General features: G+C 46.9%; 1 protein-coding gene across 2 annotated transcripts in view; it reads left to right on the top strand.

Annotated features, from left to right (window-relative positions):
• Nucleotides 1-14,837, top strand: part of CDPF1 (cysteine rich DPF motif domain containing 1) — a 33,452-nt gene that overhangs the window by 8,246 nt on the left and 10,369 nt on the right. For both annotated transcript variants that reach the window (XM_019515939.1, XM_019515940.1), the window contains one exon: nucleotides 4,905-5,005. The gene's annotated coding sequence lies outside the window, so the exon portion shown is untranslated. The remainder of the gene's footprint in view (nucleotides 1-4,904; nucleotides 5,006-14,837) is intronic.

Below are 14,837 nucleotides of genomic sequence, written 5' to 3'. Positions count from 1 at the left end.
CCCCCCCCCCCCCAATCATTCTTGACAGGCAACTTGCTAGTTTGCTATATAGCTCATTAGGCTGGGCCCTCGCAGTCAACAGCATTTTAAGCTATGGTGATCCCACTGTTTTGGGCCCTGTTTGGTGATGTTTGCCAAACATTTAAGGCTAGTGAAGAAACAAGAATCACTGGAAAAGGAAAAGAAAGGCACAGCTCAGCTGTGGGGATGTAGAGGAAGTTGAAATGTATCCAGTGTAGTGGATTAAGATTAAGAAGAAGAATCTTCTTAGGAGCAGACAAATTCAGCACACCAACAGATAACTAAGCATATTCAGGCATACCCACAGCACTACAAATTCCCAGTAGGGAGACCTTATTTAATGTGGGGGGGGGACAGGGGCAATTCTACAGTTAGAACATCTACTTCAGTTGTAAATCATAACACAAGAAAGAAAAAGAAAAGGCCCAGAGGCAGTATGTGGGCAGCACTACAGCCTTGTCTCATTTTTTGAGCAACTTTTCTGGAAGACTTCTGCTATATATTGTTAGGCTTTGGGACACTTGCTTGAGAACCCCAAACCTCTAGACTTCTCCCCAGGAAAGGGAAACTTTCACTGGGTAGGAAGGAAGAAGTATTTGTGCAAGTCAAACCAGGGGGATGGGAAGATGCTTGGGAATCTGGGTCACAGGTTATGAATCAGGGACTCCTGGTTTGCAAGACTAAGTGCTCAAGCAGTTGAACATTGCACCCAGTCTTCCTGTAGTTGCTGTCAGAAGGGATTTATAGACTGGCAGTGGCCAAGCCAGAAGCAGGTGAGCAAACATCCCCACTTGTCCCCTATCCTGAAAGGATCAGGCTCTGCTATTTGCTTATCCTCACTGCTCTTGTTAGTCTGGGTGGGCTTGAGAACCTGATTAGCATGAGAGGTGTAGACTACAGTAGATTTTCCAAGAGAATGGAAAGTGCCTGAGTGTGCGTGTCTGGGGGTTTAATTTGTAAGAAAGCGATCTACCTAGGTATAGGACTTTGCTTTTTGCAGTTTTGAGATTGTTCTTACCCGAATTCTTTCTACATTTTTGTTAGGGCATTGTGCAGCATTTCACTGTGAACACAATCATGGCTGTTCAGTTGCTGGTACTAAGCAAACCATAGGCTCTTTTCATTAAGATTTTACTGAAGAGCAGCCAGTTCCTCCTATATGCTAACACTGGATTTCTGCTTGGTCAAGGAAGAAACCTGGCATCAGCTTTCACAGCACCTACTTTATAACATTCACATGCATGTACAGCAGTAAGATGGCTTAGTACCAAGAAATAAACCCCCGGAGCTATATTTATCCCCTCCATGACTAGTTTAACAGAGCTGATATCTTATTTCCCAACACATTGTGTTAGACCCTGCTGCATATTTATGCAACCCCACCTGCCAATATACTCCAGTTTTTTAAAGAAGCTTGGAAAGTGTTTGTTAAATGCACTAAGTTGAAATTGTCCATTAGTAGTTTCACTTGTGCTTGTGGGGCTTGATAACTTCTCTAGAAGGAGAAATAAAGCTTCTTTATTTATTATGTAGAGAGCACGCTATGTTATCCTTCTCTGCTGGGAAAGTTAATTTAATAATATGAACAATCAGTTTTATTAATAGTACATTAATGTTTGAAGTCAAGAGAAAGTCAGGTCAGCACAGGAGTTGGCCTGAGGCCATTCCTTTCTAAGGGCCTCTGAATGCGACAGAAAGCAGGTTTAGTGGGAACAGATCTCGGGTTATCTGGATTTGCCTAGTTTTCATGAAGGCTAGGTCCAGCTGAGCCTTAAGAAACCATGGTTGTTTTGTTTCCAACAGAAGGATCAGGATCTGGGGCATCTTGCTGTGCTCACCTGGACAGTACATAGATTGGGGAAGACTCTAAGCACCCAAAAGCACATGGGCTTGAAAACTGGATTCTGACTTTATTAGTTTTTTGTTTGGCTTAAAGGGTACTTACAGGGGAGGGAAATAGAAGAGAGAAGTCAAATGGCAGAACTGATATGCACTTGTGGCCACTTTTCTTGCAGTTTGTTATCCCTTATTCTGATCACATGCCTTGAGTTCTAAAATCAAGTCACACCTCGGGGAAGAAAAAAACCCACTTGAGCTAAAGGAGAATCCCCATTAGTAGGCCTGTGAAAATAGGGAACTATTTGATTCAGATTCTGCTAATTCGGATGCCAGAGATTCGATTCGGCCAAATCACCTTGGAAGATTCAGAGCCGATTTGGAGATTCAGCCATAGAGTATAATGGGGAATGAATGAAATATCTATAACTTGATTGTTTTTTGACCGATTCAGATGAAACTTACAGGGATGTAGCCTCTCCTGAGAGCATGAAGCCTGCCAAGTTTAAAGGTGATAAGTTTAGGGGTTTCTGGGAAACTGCACCTCAAAATCCTGAAAGCAAAACTCATGTCACGTGTGCATGTTAAGCCACAGTGGGGTGAAAACTTCAGGGGTTGTAGCTCTTGCTGAGGCCACAAAGCCTGCCAAGTTTCAAGGAGATAGGTGTAGGGGTTTCTCGTCAAATTCATTATGCCCTATGGCTGAATATCTGAATTGCCAAATCTTTTCCAAATCGATCCGGAAGCTCCAAATTGATTCAGAAAGCCTAAAGCTTCTAGTGATTCGATTCAGATTAATAGATTCAGCCTCCAAATCATCTGAATCCAAATCTCAGTTCAAAGCTTTGCACAGCCATTGCGCAGCCATTAGGTATTAACAGTAAAATGCTATTTATCACAGTTTTGTAGTTCAAATTATATCCACCAGAGGGTAGTGAGCCCTGATAAGAGCACCATTTGTGCTTCTCTGTACTGAAATTCTTTTCTGTGCATCTACTCTTAATTGGAGTTGGCAGCCTACCTTATCCAATTACGGAGTATTTTGTTTAGATTTGTTATTAAATGTTGATGTTCTCTGCCTTGTTAAATTGTTAGAAATACATGAGAGATTCTAAAAGGGTGGGGACAGATGTAACAGTTGAAGCACTTAAAATGAAGTGCTTCGGAGATGGACCACTTCTACTGTAAACAGATGTACAAGCCCCTGCCATGCCCCTTGCCTAGACTTCAAAATTGCCATGCTTGCACGCAGTGGTGTGCTGTCCAGCTAGGGGGACCTCCTGGTTCAGGGTGAAGGAGGCACTCCAGGAGAGCAGAGCCGGTGCACACAGGAGAGCATTCATTGACGGTCTGCTTTGCTTTTTCCCTTTCTCATGGGGAGAGCAGAGCACTGTTGGCATGCTGGTGGATCCATACAGCATACAGATGTAACAGGAAGCACTTCAACATAAAACACTTCCAGGCAGTTACTGTTTTCTGGTGGGTAATTTTTGGAGCATTTTTGCCATTTTCAGGATGCATTACAGGGCACGTAGGTCCCTCTGCTTGCCCCTTCGCATGTATTATACCCTGATCTAATAAGAATCTTAGAAAAATAGGACAGGAAGGCACCTCAGGAAGTCATCAAGTCCACTGCCCTGCTCAAGACAGGATCATCTCTGTCTAAACCTTCCCATCAGGTATTCATCTCAAACACTTCTACTGAGACAGATTTTAGCACTTCCCAAAGTAATCTCTTCCAGGGCTTATCTGCCCAAATAATTAGGAAGTTCCTCCCAACATCTAACCTAAATAGATTGTGTTGCAATTTAAAGCCTTTACTTTTTGCCCTGTCCCCAGGCTCATGGTCTGTAAGCCAAGACCAAGACAAGTAACTGCAGCTGGAGATAAAAGGTCTTCAAGGAAGGGATCTGATACAATGTCCTGTTCTACAGCTCTCCCTCCTTAAACGTTATTATTCATATTCAAAGATTCCTTGAATTCGTCAATAAATATGCTCACTTTGATGTGTAAAGCATCATTAGGACTCTGTGGATTTCAGGTCATATTGCCCTATGGGATATGGAGAGTTAGGGCTAGCCACAAGCCCAGCTCAAACAATGAATCTGGCTCTGGCAATACATATCTGGAGGGAGGCTGAACCTTGTCCTGATTACAATTACTTCATTGTAAATAAGGTAAAGCAATATTGCAACACCCTCCTGTCCTCAGGGAGTAGGTCGTTGCAGAGAGGGGAGGATTAGACTCATGAAAATGACTTCCTGGAATGAAAGGGTGGGGGAAAGCCCCTGATTCCTAGTTCCTTGGCTAGCTTGTTGTCCAAAGCCAAAGTAAGGCAGGTGAAAGGAAGGGCCCTATTGATAGGGAAAAGTAGGGAGACAATGAAGAGGTCACCTACAGGTACCTGGATGGCATTAACACAGAGGTACTGGAAAGGATTTTTTTCCAGGCAGAGGCTAATTAGAAAGTAATGGATGAAAGAGAAAAACCTTACTCAGATCTGTGTGGCCACAGATTAATTTTCTGAGGGAAATGATTGCATCTTCAATACTGAAATTCATTCCTACTGAGATTAGACAAAGCACTCCAGAATAATTTGTTACCAGCTAGACAAGGGACAAGGAGCCAGGTCCTGTAAGGCACTGAACAGTTCGTGTACTCCAAATAGAGGGCACTCAACATATCACAGGGTAAAGGCCTGAGTATTTAAGTAGATCCTTGCTCATAAATACTCTGGGAACTTGCTGCAGGGAAAAAACAAGTCTCAGAACGGACTTATTTTAAGAGGATTAAAGGTGTGTCAGTGCAAGGATTTTCTGACACCCTTCTCCAATTATAATTTATAGCTGTTTATAGCAGTACAATTATTATATGGTTCTTCTAAGTCTGTAATGATTACAAGGCTCCCGTGGAGAAACAAGAGTAGCTTAGAATATGCTGCACTAATGAGGTTTGAAGCAAATAAAATCTGATACTTATCTGTGCTCTTTACTCTGCCACTGACTGACAATTTTATGGTGACTGATCATTTCTGGCATTTTTTCCAGTCCTTTTAGCCAAATACTCTGAGCAGAACTGCACTGAAGTTTTTAGGAGCCCCAAGAGAACCATTCTCCTATGTCACATCTACACAGTTCATCAGACCAAGGTACTGGGAAATACCCCCTTGTATTATTATTTTCTTTGATTGTAAATGTTTTCTTGGTATTGCATTAAAATATTTGCGTTGCGTCATCATCAGCATGACTGGTCCTTATCCAGTAGCATTTTAACGTGCTTAATGTTAACCATATGAAAAACTGCATTCATTTCAAAGGATATGAAGTTCAGTAGACGCTTACATGCTCTGCTGCTACCGCATGTTCTCAGAATCAAGCAGTAGTAACAATTCCTCCAGTAACCACTAGCCTTGTATATATTTAATATCTCTCTGGTTCTTAAAAAATTCTGTTGAAAAAAACAGAACCCCCCCCCCCCCCCCCACAGTAACCCTTGTAAACACCTGCACTAATGAAGCTGTTGCTCCACCTATGATTATTATAAAAGGATTAGCCTTATAAGTGTTCTTCCTCCTCTGGAGTTTTCTAGCACTTTGAGAGACCATACCCTGAGTGCCAAATAAGCTATTCCTGATTTATTCGTATGCTGTATTAAAAGAAGAAGACATCTTTTCTTCTAAGTAGTGAATTTGTTGTCACTGTCAACTAAAGTTGTGAGGATAAGTCTCCATTTGACAAGTTTACTTGACTGTAAAATTGAAGTGTCTTAATTATGTTTTTGCTTCAGGTGTGCTTATATTTGCTCAGTTACCCTGAGGAAACATGCAGCTTTTTAACAGTGAAGACAAGCCCTGAGAGAGTACTGAAAGCTTTTTCAGGGCACATGCCTTAGGACTACTCTGTATAGCAGTTAAGTCAAATTCACTTAAGTGTGAAGTTAATGTGCATAAGTAAAAAGCTTATTAAGTCCCTATGGGCATGCTCATTCAGAAGGAGTGGCCTATTTTGTAACTGTATAAAATAAAGCCTCTCGGCTTCTGAATGAAAGCATCCAGCCGTAGGTTTAATGCATTTTTGACTTGTGTGTATTCATTTTTTGCAGTTAGGTAGTTGGTCTTAATGGGCATTTATACACATACCTTTTTGTCCCACAGCATGCCGGAGATCTGCCACTGTGGAGTAGACTTGATTAATGAAGTCTGTGCTGTATGCGAGCTGATGTGCACTGAGCTGTGCTGCGTGCAGTTGTATAAGTGGTGAAATGCACGTCAACGTGCAGAAAATGGCAGCGATGCGCTTTTGAACTAGAGCACCTCCAACGTGTTTTAATTCAAAAGTGCACCACTGCCATTTTCTTTATGATGATGTGCATTTTGCCACTTACACAACTGCAAGCATCACAGCACTGGGCACTTTTCAAAGTACCTGGTGCTGTAGCACTTGCACATGGAAAAAAGCTCAATGGTCCAAAGTGTCCCTGCATAGACAAGATCCTAGGGCAAAAGCTATTTCAATTAAGCACAGCTGTAACAAGTGGCCCATCACTTGGAGTGAAATGGAAATCATTGCAGGTTCACCTAATTCAGTCATTGCCTTGCAGGCAGAATTACATGCTTTTTGACCAGCCTGGCCAGAAATTTGTCAGTACATAGGTATCATTCTTTCCCATTTAGCAGCCCCCCATTTAGGTCATTGAACAGCTTCTGTTCTATGTGACAGCAGCTGTGAGTGAGTAGGCACTTTCTCTACTTCAGTTCAGAACAGAATGTTGTCACCTTGTCTTTAAATCAGACTACAGTTGTGCAAAAACCCTGCCTCAAGTGAAGTGATCTTCAGTTGCTCTGCCTCTGCAATCTTTACCATCAGTTTGCTTTGTGTAAATTTGGCAGCGCAAACTTAATACTTCATTCCCAGACAAACCTCATTTAGTATATAGTTTTCTCTGTTTTGCTACTAGCTATATAGAAGAGGAGTTTTGGGTTACCTAAAAATGTAGGCATCATACAAGTGATCCATCTGGGCTAGGGACAGACATTCAGAAAAGCCAGAGCCTGAATTGATTCATAGATGTAGGGTTGGAAGGGACCTTGTAGATCTTCTAGTCCGACCCCCCGCCCTGGGCAGGAGAAAAGACTGGGCTCAAATGACCCCAGCCAGGTAAGTGTCGAGCCTCCTCTTAAAGACCCCCAGGGTAGGAGCTATCACCACTTCCCTTGGAAGTTGGTTCCAGATCCTAGCTGCCCTGACTGTGAAGTAGTGCCTTCTAATGTCTAGTCTAAATCTACTCTCTAGCAACTTATGGCCGTTATTCCTTGTTACTCCGGGAGGCGCTTGGGGGAGCAAGGTCTCTCCCAAACCCCGCTGGTCCCCCCTAGTAAGTTTATAGACGGCCACCAGGCCCCCCCTCAGCCTTCTTTTGTGAAGGCTGAACAGGTTAAGGTCCTGTAGCTTCTCATAGGGTTTGCCCTGCTGTCCCCAGATCATGTGAGTGGCCCTCCTTTGGACCCTCTCAATGCTGTCCACATCCCTACTGAAGTGCGGCACCCAGAAGTGGATGCAGTACTCCAGCTGCGGCCTGACCAGTGTCACAGAGGGGGAGGACCACCTTCTTGGCCCTGCTTGTGATGCATCTGTGGATCCACGACAAGGTACGGTTAGCCCTACTGACCATGTTCTCACATTGTCGGCCCATGTTCATCTTGGAGTCTAATGACTCCGAGATCTCTTTCTGCCACCGTGCTTTCGAGAAGGGAGTTCCCCAGCCTATAGGTATGCTGCTGGTTCCTACTGCCCAAGTGCAGCACCCTGCACTTGTCAGTATTGAATCCCATCCTATTTTCATTTGCCCACCCCTGTAACGTGTCCCGGTCCCACTGTAATCTGTCCTTCCCTTCTAGTGTGCCCACCTCACCCCAAATCTTGGTGTCGTCTGCAAATTTAAACAGGCTGCTCTTCACCCCGTTGTCCAAGTCGCTAATAAAGAAATTGAACAGTGTGGGCCCAAGGACTGAGGCCTGGGGGACTCCACTGCCCACTTCCTTCCAGGTTGAAAATGACCTGTCCACCAGCACTCCCTGAGTACAACCCCTCAGCCAATTTACAATCCATCTGACTGTGTAGGCATCAATATCACAGTCACCTAGCTTTTTAATGAGAATGGTGTGGGAGACAGTGTCAAAGGCCTTCCTGAAGTCCAGAAAGACTATATCCACCGTGACACCTGCGTCCAATGATTTTGTGACCTGATTGTAGAAGGCAATCAGGTTGGTCTGACAGGACCTGCCCCTAATGAAACCATGGTGGTTGCCCTGGAGTATCATCCCCGCTGCTGGCCCATCACAGATGCGATCTTCGATAATCTTCTCAAAAAGCTTCCCCAGGAAGTAAGAATAATGGGCCTATAGTTGCCTGGGTCCTCCCTCTTCCCTTTTTTTAAAGATGGGGACCACATTGGCCCTCTCCTAGTCACCACAAGTGCTCGTAAAGCCATGGCAGGGGCCCCGCGATAACCCCTGCCAATTCCCTGAACACCCTGGGGTTGAGAGCATTTGGATCTGCTGATTTGAACATGTCCAGCCCCTCCAGAAGTTCTCTAGCCCAGTCCTCCCTGACTCTAGACTTGGTGGAGTTTCTCCCAAGTCTGTCGTGAATCTTGGTAGGGGAGTCGTGGTCCCTGCACAAGAAAATAGAGGCGAAGAATTTGTTAAAGAGGTCTGCTTTCTCCTCTGGTGCAACCACCAGATAGCGAAGCATATCTTGCAGGGGCCCCACATTACCCGGGGGGGTTCTTCATTCTTCCTCTGTATTTAAAAAAGGACTTCTTGTTATCCTTGATCTTTGATGCTAGCCCTAGTTCCGTATCTGCCTTAGCTTTTCTAACAGCCCCCCTACAGACCCGAGCGGTGGAGGTATACTCCTCTTTGCTGATAGCCCCTCCCTTCCACTGGGTGTACACCTCCTTTTTGGCAATCAGGCATTCACAAACACCCTTGGTGAGCCAGGGGGGCTTTTGGGCACTCTTGCCCCCTTTGCTTCTTGTTAGGATCGTCACCCCTTGGGCTCTGAGTATCGTCTCCTTAAGGAACAACCATTCATCTTGGGCACCCAGTTCCCCTACTCTCCAGGACCGTAGTGTCTCTCCCACTAATCTGCTCAGCTCATTGAAGTTGGCCCTCTTAAAGTCTAAGGCTGTTGCCTTGCTGCAGGCCCTTGACACCCTGCGCTGGATGGTGAATTCCAGCAAGTGATGATCGCTAGTGTCCAGGTGGCTGAGGACCTGGAGTCCCTTCACCAGGTTGTCACCTGTGGCCAGGACCAGGTCCAGCAGGGCATTTCTCCTGGTAGGACTGTGTACCTCTTGGGTTAAGTGGAGGTCCTGAATCTTGGCCAGGAACCTCCGTGAGCAGTCACACCTGGCTGACTGCTCCTCCCAGCAGATGTCCGGGTAATTTAGATCACCCATGACAACTACATCCCTTGCCTCAAGTGCCTCTACAAGCTGCCCCAAGAATTCTCAGTCCAGCTCTTCCCCTTGGATGGGAGGTCTGTAGTAGACCCCCACCGTTAAGTCCCTTTCCCCATGACCCCCATGTATCCTGACCCAGAGCACTTTAGCCTGTCTCTCCTCTGACCCCATCCTGCTGGTTGAGGTTGTGTATTGCTCTTTGACGTAGAGCACCACACCCCCGCCTTTCCTCCCTGTTCTATCCTGCCTATACAGCCTATAGTCCCTAATGTTGACTGCCGTCATGGGATGAATCCCACCAGGTTTCTGTGAGCCCTACTATGTCCAGGTTTGAAGTAGCTATCCGGGGGGCGAGTTCCTCCTGCTTATTCCCCATACTACGAGCATTGGTATAGAGGCATTTAAGGCCTTGAATTGGTGCGTATGCCACCCCCCAATTCTCAGAACTATCTGGACCCTTGCTGCTTACCTGTCTTTGCAGTCTTTGCAGATTAGTCTAACCTGCTTAGATTGAACCAATTTGCAAGTGAACAGACATTCCCTCTTGACTCAGGAAATGCAGGCACATGCTTGCAATGGCTCAGGCCAGAAGCTGGGGGGCACTAGAGCATGCTTTTGGCTGGAGGGAACCAGTGCTGGGGGTGCATGGCCAGCTCTGCCAGTAGCCTCAGGTGAACTGGCCAGGGAGAGGGTTTAATTCCCTCCTCCCTGTCCCACAGGCATGGACCTGAGCTGGGGTGCTCCTGGCACTCCCCCCTCACTACTGCAGGGGCGGGATTGTGGCCAGATGCCAACCGGCATGGCTTCCTGTGGCAAAGGGGGCAGGTAGGGGTTTTATTCCTCCCTCCACTCCTGGATGACCACAGCTGGAGTCTGCCAGCCCTCACTGCTGCCTCCACTGATCACTCCCTGCACGAGGCAAGCAGTGGCATGTGCCTTCTCCCTGCCCCCTCCACCAGACGCAGGAGGGAGGAGGGAAATAACTCCCCACCATGCCCTGTTGCCTGAGGGAGCCTTGCTGGCTGGCCTCTAGCTGTGGCCCCACCCCTGCTGCCAGAGCAGTGAGAGGGGAGGGACCCTGATGGGGATAGCAGCCCCTCTCATGGTTTCCCAGGAAGTACAAGGCTATTCCTGGAAGAGGGGCTACACTGTGGGTGGGAGCAGGGCAGGCAGATCTGCCGCAGAATATGCGGGGCAAGTGGCGGCAATGGCACTAGGGGAGCCCCAGTGCTGCCGCTAACCCTGTGCAGTCTGTGGCAGCTTTGCACACCCCACTCCCACCTGCAGCATAGCGCCCCTGCTGGGAAGAGACTTTTGCTCCCAGGAAACTATGACAGGGAGTGCTTTCCCCATCAGGGTTCCTGCTATCTTGCTGCTCCAGCGGCAGGGTTGGGGGTGCAACCAGACTGGCCAACATGGCCTCCTTAGGTGACAGGGGCATGGAGGGGAGTTATTTCCCCCGTCCCTCCAGCGTCTGGTGAATGGGGCAGGAAAGGAGCTTATTTCGCTGCTCACCCTACGCAGGAAGCAATCAGCAGATGCGGCGGTCAGGGCTAGCAGACCCCAGCTGCGGTCCCCTGGGAGTGGAGGGGGAAATAACCCCCGTTCCTGCACCCTTTGCTTCAGGGGCCATGCTGGCTGGCATTTGGCCACAACCCCGCTCCTGCGGCGGGGTGCCAGGTGGACCCTGGCTTGGGTCCATGCTGGTGTGACAGGGTGAGGGGAATTAAACCTCTTCCTTGGCCAGTTCACTTGAGGCTACTGCTGGGCTGACCATGCCCCGACTGCTGGAGCAGCGAGCGGAGAAATGCCAGACAGGTCCATGCTGATGGGACAGGGAAGGGAGGTGGGGAATAAACCTCTTCTCTGCCCCCTTTCCCTTAGGGGGCTGGTGTCTGGCCATGCCACCATTCCTGCCTGCCCCTGCTCTAGATTGGGAGCAGAGGGGCAGGGCCAGCTCTGCTCCACTGGAGCAGAGAGCACAGCCTAGCCCAGGGCTGCAAAGCATCCTGGGATGCTGAGGGACTCTGATTTAACTTAAACCAGGAAGGGGTTTGGGACAGAAGTTCCATACACCAGTTTGATCTCAATCAGTTAAACCTGGTTGAATGTAGTATCAGACTGATCTCAAACCAGTTTCATCCATTTTGAAAACAGGTCTATGTGCACTGAACCTATGTCATAGGCTTAAACCAGTTTCTGCTTACTTAAACCAGTTTGTGTGTAACTTCTGTCCCTAGCTCTAGCATGTTTTGTACATACATGACTTTAAGAAAGTAAAATTAAATTTGTCTGAAATAATGTATACCAGATACACAGCCCAAATATAATTCAAAGATTTTAGAACATTTTGGTTAATCTCAACATGAAGTAGATATAAAAGATAGCCAGGACACACACTGTAGTCTTCTCAGACATTGAAGGCACCTGACTTTATTAGCATGTCATAGTAGCATTAATATATGAAAAGACGAAAATCTGGGTTAACAGACCAAGAAGAAAGTTAAGGCCTGATTCTGCTCTTTGATCTATGTTTGTGAACTGCTCATTGTGGAGCCTCATTGACTCCAGTCTGTCATGGGAGCCACCTGCTGTTCTGCAGGAGGGTGATGGTATTTAATGACAAGTGACCAGGGTGCCACTTCTTATTCATCTACAACAGGATCTCCAGCAGCACTGTTCTGCCTAAACACTGTGCTAGGATGCTGGTTTGGTACCAGTTCTAAAGGAAGGGTCCCAGTTGCCAGATCTTCAGCCCCATTTTCTGTAGCCCGGGTGCATGTTTTAGACAGAGCTCTCATTTAATCATTGACCCAGGCCAACTCTGCTTGGGTGATAAAGTCTGACAGAATTGCAGCATGGTATGGCCATAACCGTATCTCGAATTGTACAGAAAGAATGCCTTGTTGATAATTTTCAAGCAGCCTAAGAGGTGTGCCCATATTTGTGCTTTCAAATTGAGTAACCCTGCACGCAAACAAGCATCCATGGTTAATTTATGGCTCTGTGTTAATTCTGTGCAGGTGTATACAGGCACTGGGCTTGTCAAAATTTGGTCACACTTGGCTGTGCGTATGAAAAACGTAATATCATATGCTTTTGACAAAATACATTTCCATATGCTTTATGATATACCTGAAGGGTGTGTCCCAGACTTAAAATGGCATAGGACTAGAGAAAGCACAATTTTTAACTCATTGACTAGTTTTTTCAAGAGAGGCCTAAAGTTCAACCCTTAAAGGCTTATTTGATAAACAAGGAGTGTTTAAAAAAAAAATATATATATATAGGCATCAAAGGATTAGGCACATGACCTTGGCAGTGGAATCCAGAACCCAGTGGTAAGCATTTAGTTCTCCCCATGCACTCTGAGGAAGCTTAAGGGATTCAGAATGAGATCCAGAATCAGTGGCGGATTAAGATTTATTGGGGCCCCAGGCAAACAGAAAATTGGGGACCTGTCACACCCCATTATAAACATGAATGTATCAAAAAGCATTAATAGATAGACCCATTAAATGTTTACACGGTGCATTAATAAATAAAGCATAACACATGATGTTGAAATTAAGTACTCAATTTTACCATGCACAAAACTGAATAAAACAACTGCCATAGAAAAATTACTCAGTTGCATGGGATCACCATCAATGTATAACAACACAAAAGGAAAGATATTTTAATTTAGTGGTCATGTAGATTCTTGTTTGACTGTTTTTTTAAATACACATTTTACATTGTATCTACATTACGGTAAACTACTAGAAGAAAAATACAGGCCATATCAATAGCCTCGAGTATGAATGAGCTTTAGTTCAAGTGCTGCCACCACCATTTTTAAGCACAGGGATGCTGATGCACGAGATGCTGCAGCACTTTAATTCAAGTGGCTCTCAGAGCCACCCTAATTAAAGTGCCACCCCCCCACCCCCGGAGCACATGTAAAAGTGCTAAGGGGCAGCTGCCTGAGCCTGCACAGTAGGGTTAAGGGGGAAGGTGCGAGCCTTCCTGGCTGCCCAGGGCTGGGTGGTCTCTGGGTTAGATTCCCCCCTCTCTTCCCTCTGCCCAGATCAGGGCCACAGGACTACTCCAGACCTGGAGAAGCTGAACCACTTCACCCCTGCAGCCAGACCCCAGCCAGAGAGGAGCTGAGTAGGGCGAAGGTAGATGTGGGCTGCTGCTGTGGGCTTGGGGATTTCTTCTTTGCTGCCTTTGTCCTAGGGGCCCGACACCAGCTGCATGCCCTGTCTGCCCAGCAGCAGGAGGCACAACTCACCACCCAACTGCTGCTGGGCAGGTGGGGCACACAGCCAACATAGGGCTCCTGAAAGACAGCAGAGTGGAGAGCCCTGAGCCCACAGTGAGCAGCCTGCATTTGCCCTATGCACAAATATGGGGGTGGAGGGGAAGCACAAGCTACCCCATGCCTCCCTGGGGGGTGTATGCAGTGGTGAGGATCTGCCCCCCCACTTTTCCTTCCCTATGGCCCCTGGATGAACTGCCTGTGGCTCTGTCTGGCTCCCTACCCCAGCCCTAGATCCAATACACTGCCCTGGCTGTGTCCTGTTTCCTACCCACCCCTGCCCCATTCCCTTCCTCACTGAGAGCATTGATCCGCCCCATACCCTAACCTCTTCTCCTCCATAGACTTACCTGCAGGGAGTTGCTTTCCATGCTGTCCCTTTGTTTTTCTGGCCACATGCATGCATATGGCTGTGCATGTGTCTTGCTCCTGGGAGCTCCAAGCAGGACCCCTTGTAGGCTAGAATGCTGCCTGTCTGCAAGGTGAAACCTTTCATTTCCCAAGGAAACCCAGGCACCCAGGGGCCCCCTGGGCTGGGCCCATGCATTAATTCACCTAAGTCTAGACTAGCTAGTTTACTGACTAGAGGGTATTTAGGTCTAGCCCTGTGGTTCTCAACTTTTCAAGACTCAAGGCATCCTTGAAAGAGTTGGTTCTTACCTTTCACTCTTTTTTGACAAGGGAAAAATAGTAGATCAGTTCTTCTGTTGCAAAGAACTCAGACCACAACAGTTTTGAATGTTTTTGACACTATGGATTCCTATATCTATCTTCTGAATCATGTGCAAGTGTTTGCACACCTAACAGTACTAATATTGTGTGACACCCTTACCAGGATCTTGCAGTGTCCTGGTTGATAATCCCTGGTTTAGCCAATAGGAAATGCTGAGTCCAGGCGTTTCTCTGAAATCCAGCCGCTTGAGCAGGGCTGTAAAAAGATGTCTCCCTCCATTTAGGGTCCACTGCCTAGAAACTTCTGAAGGTTGCTGCCCTATGGTCTTTCCTTCAAGGACTGAACAAGTTTTACTTCCTTAGTGGTTACCTAGTGCACCATTTCCCAACTGGTTTGCCATCAGGCACATCCAGGTGTGCTGCTGCAGTTTGGGCTGGAGCCACCCCCCTGCCTGGCTGGAGCCACAGACAGATGAGGAGCGTGGCTCCAGCCATGCAGGGGGTGTGGCTCCATCTCAAAATGCCTTCCAGCTAGCTGCAC

This window comes from Gavialis gangeticus, unplaced genomic scaffold (assembly GCF_001723915.1).
Source record: "Gavialis gangeticus isolate Ggan-Ray unplaced genomic scaffold, GavGan_comp1, whole genome shotgun sequence".
Taxonomy (NCBI): Eukaryota; Metazoa; Chordata; order Crocodylia; family Gavialidae; genus Gavialis; species Gavialis gangeticus.
The sequence above is the reverse complement of the archived record's forward strand: the minus strand, read 5'-3'. Positions and strand labels throughout refer to the sequence as shown.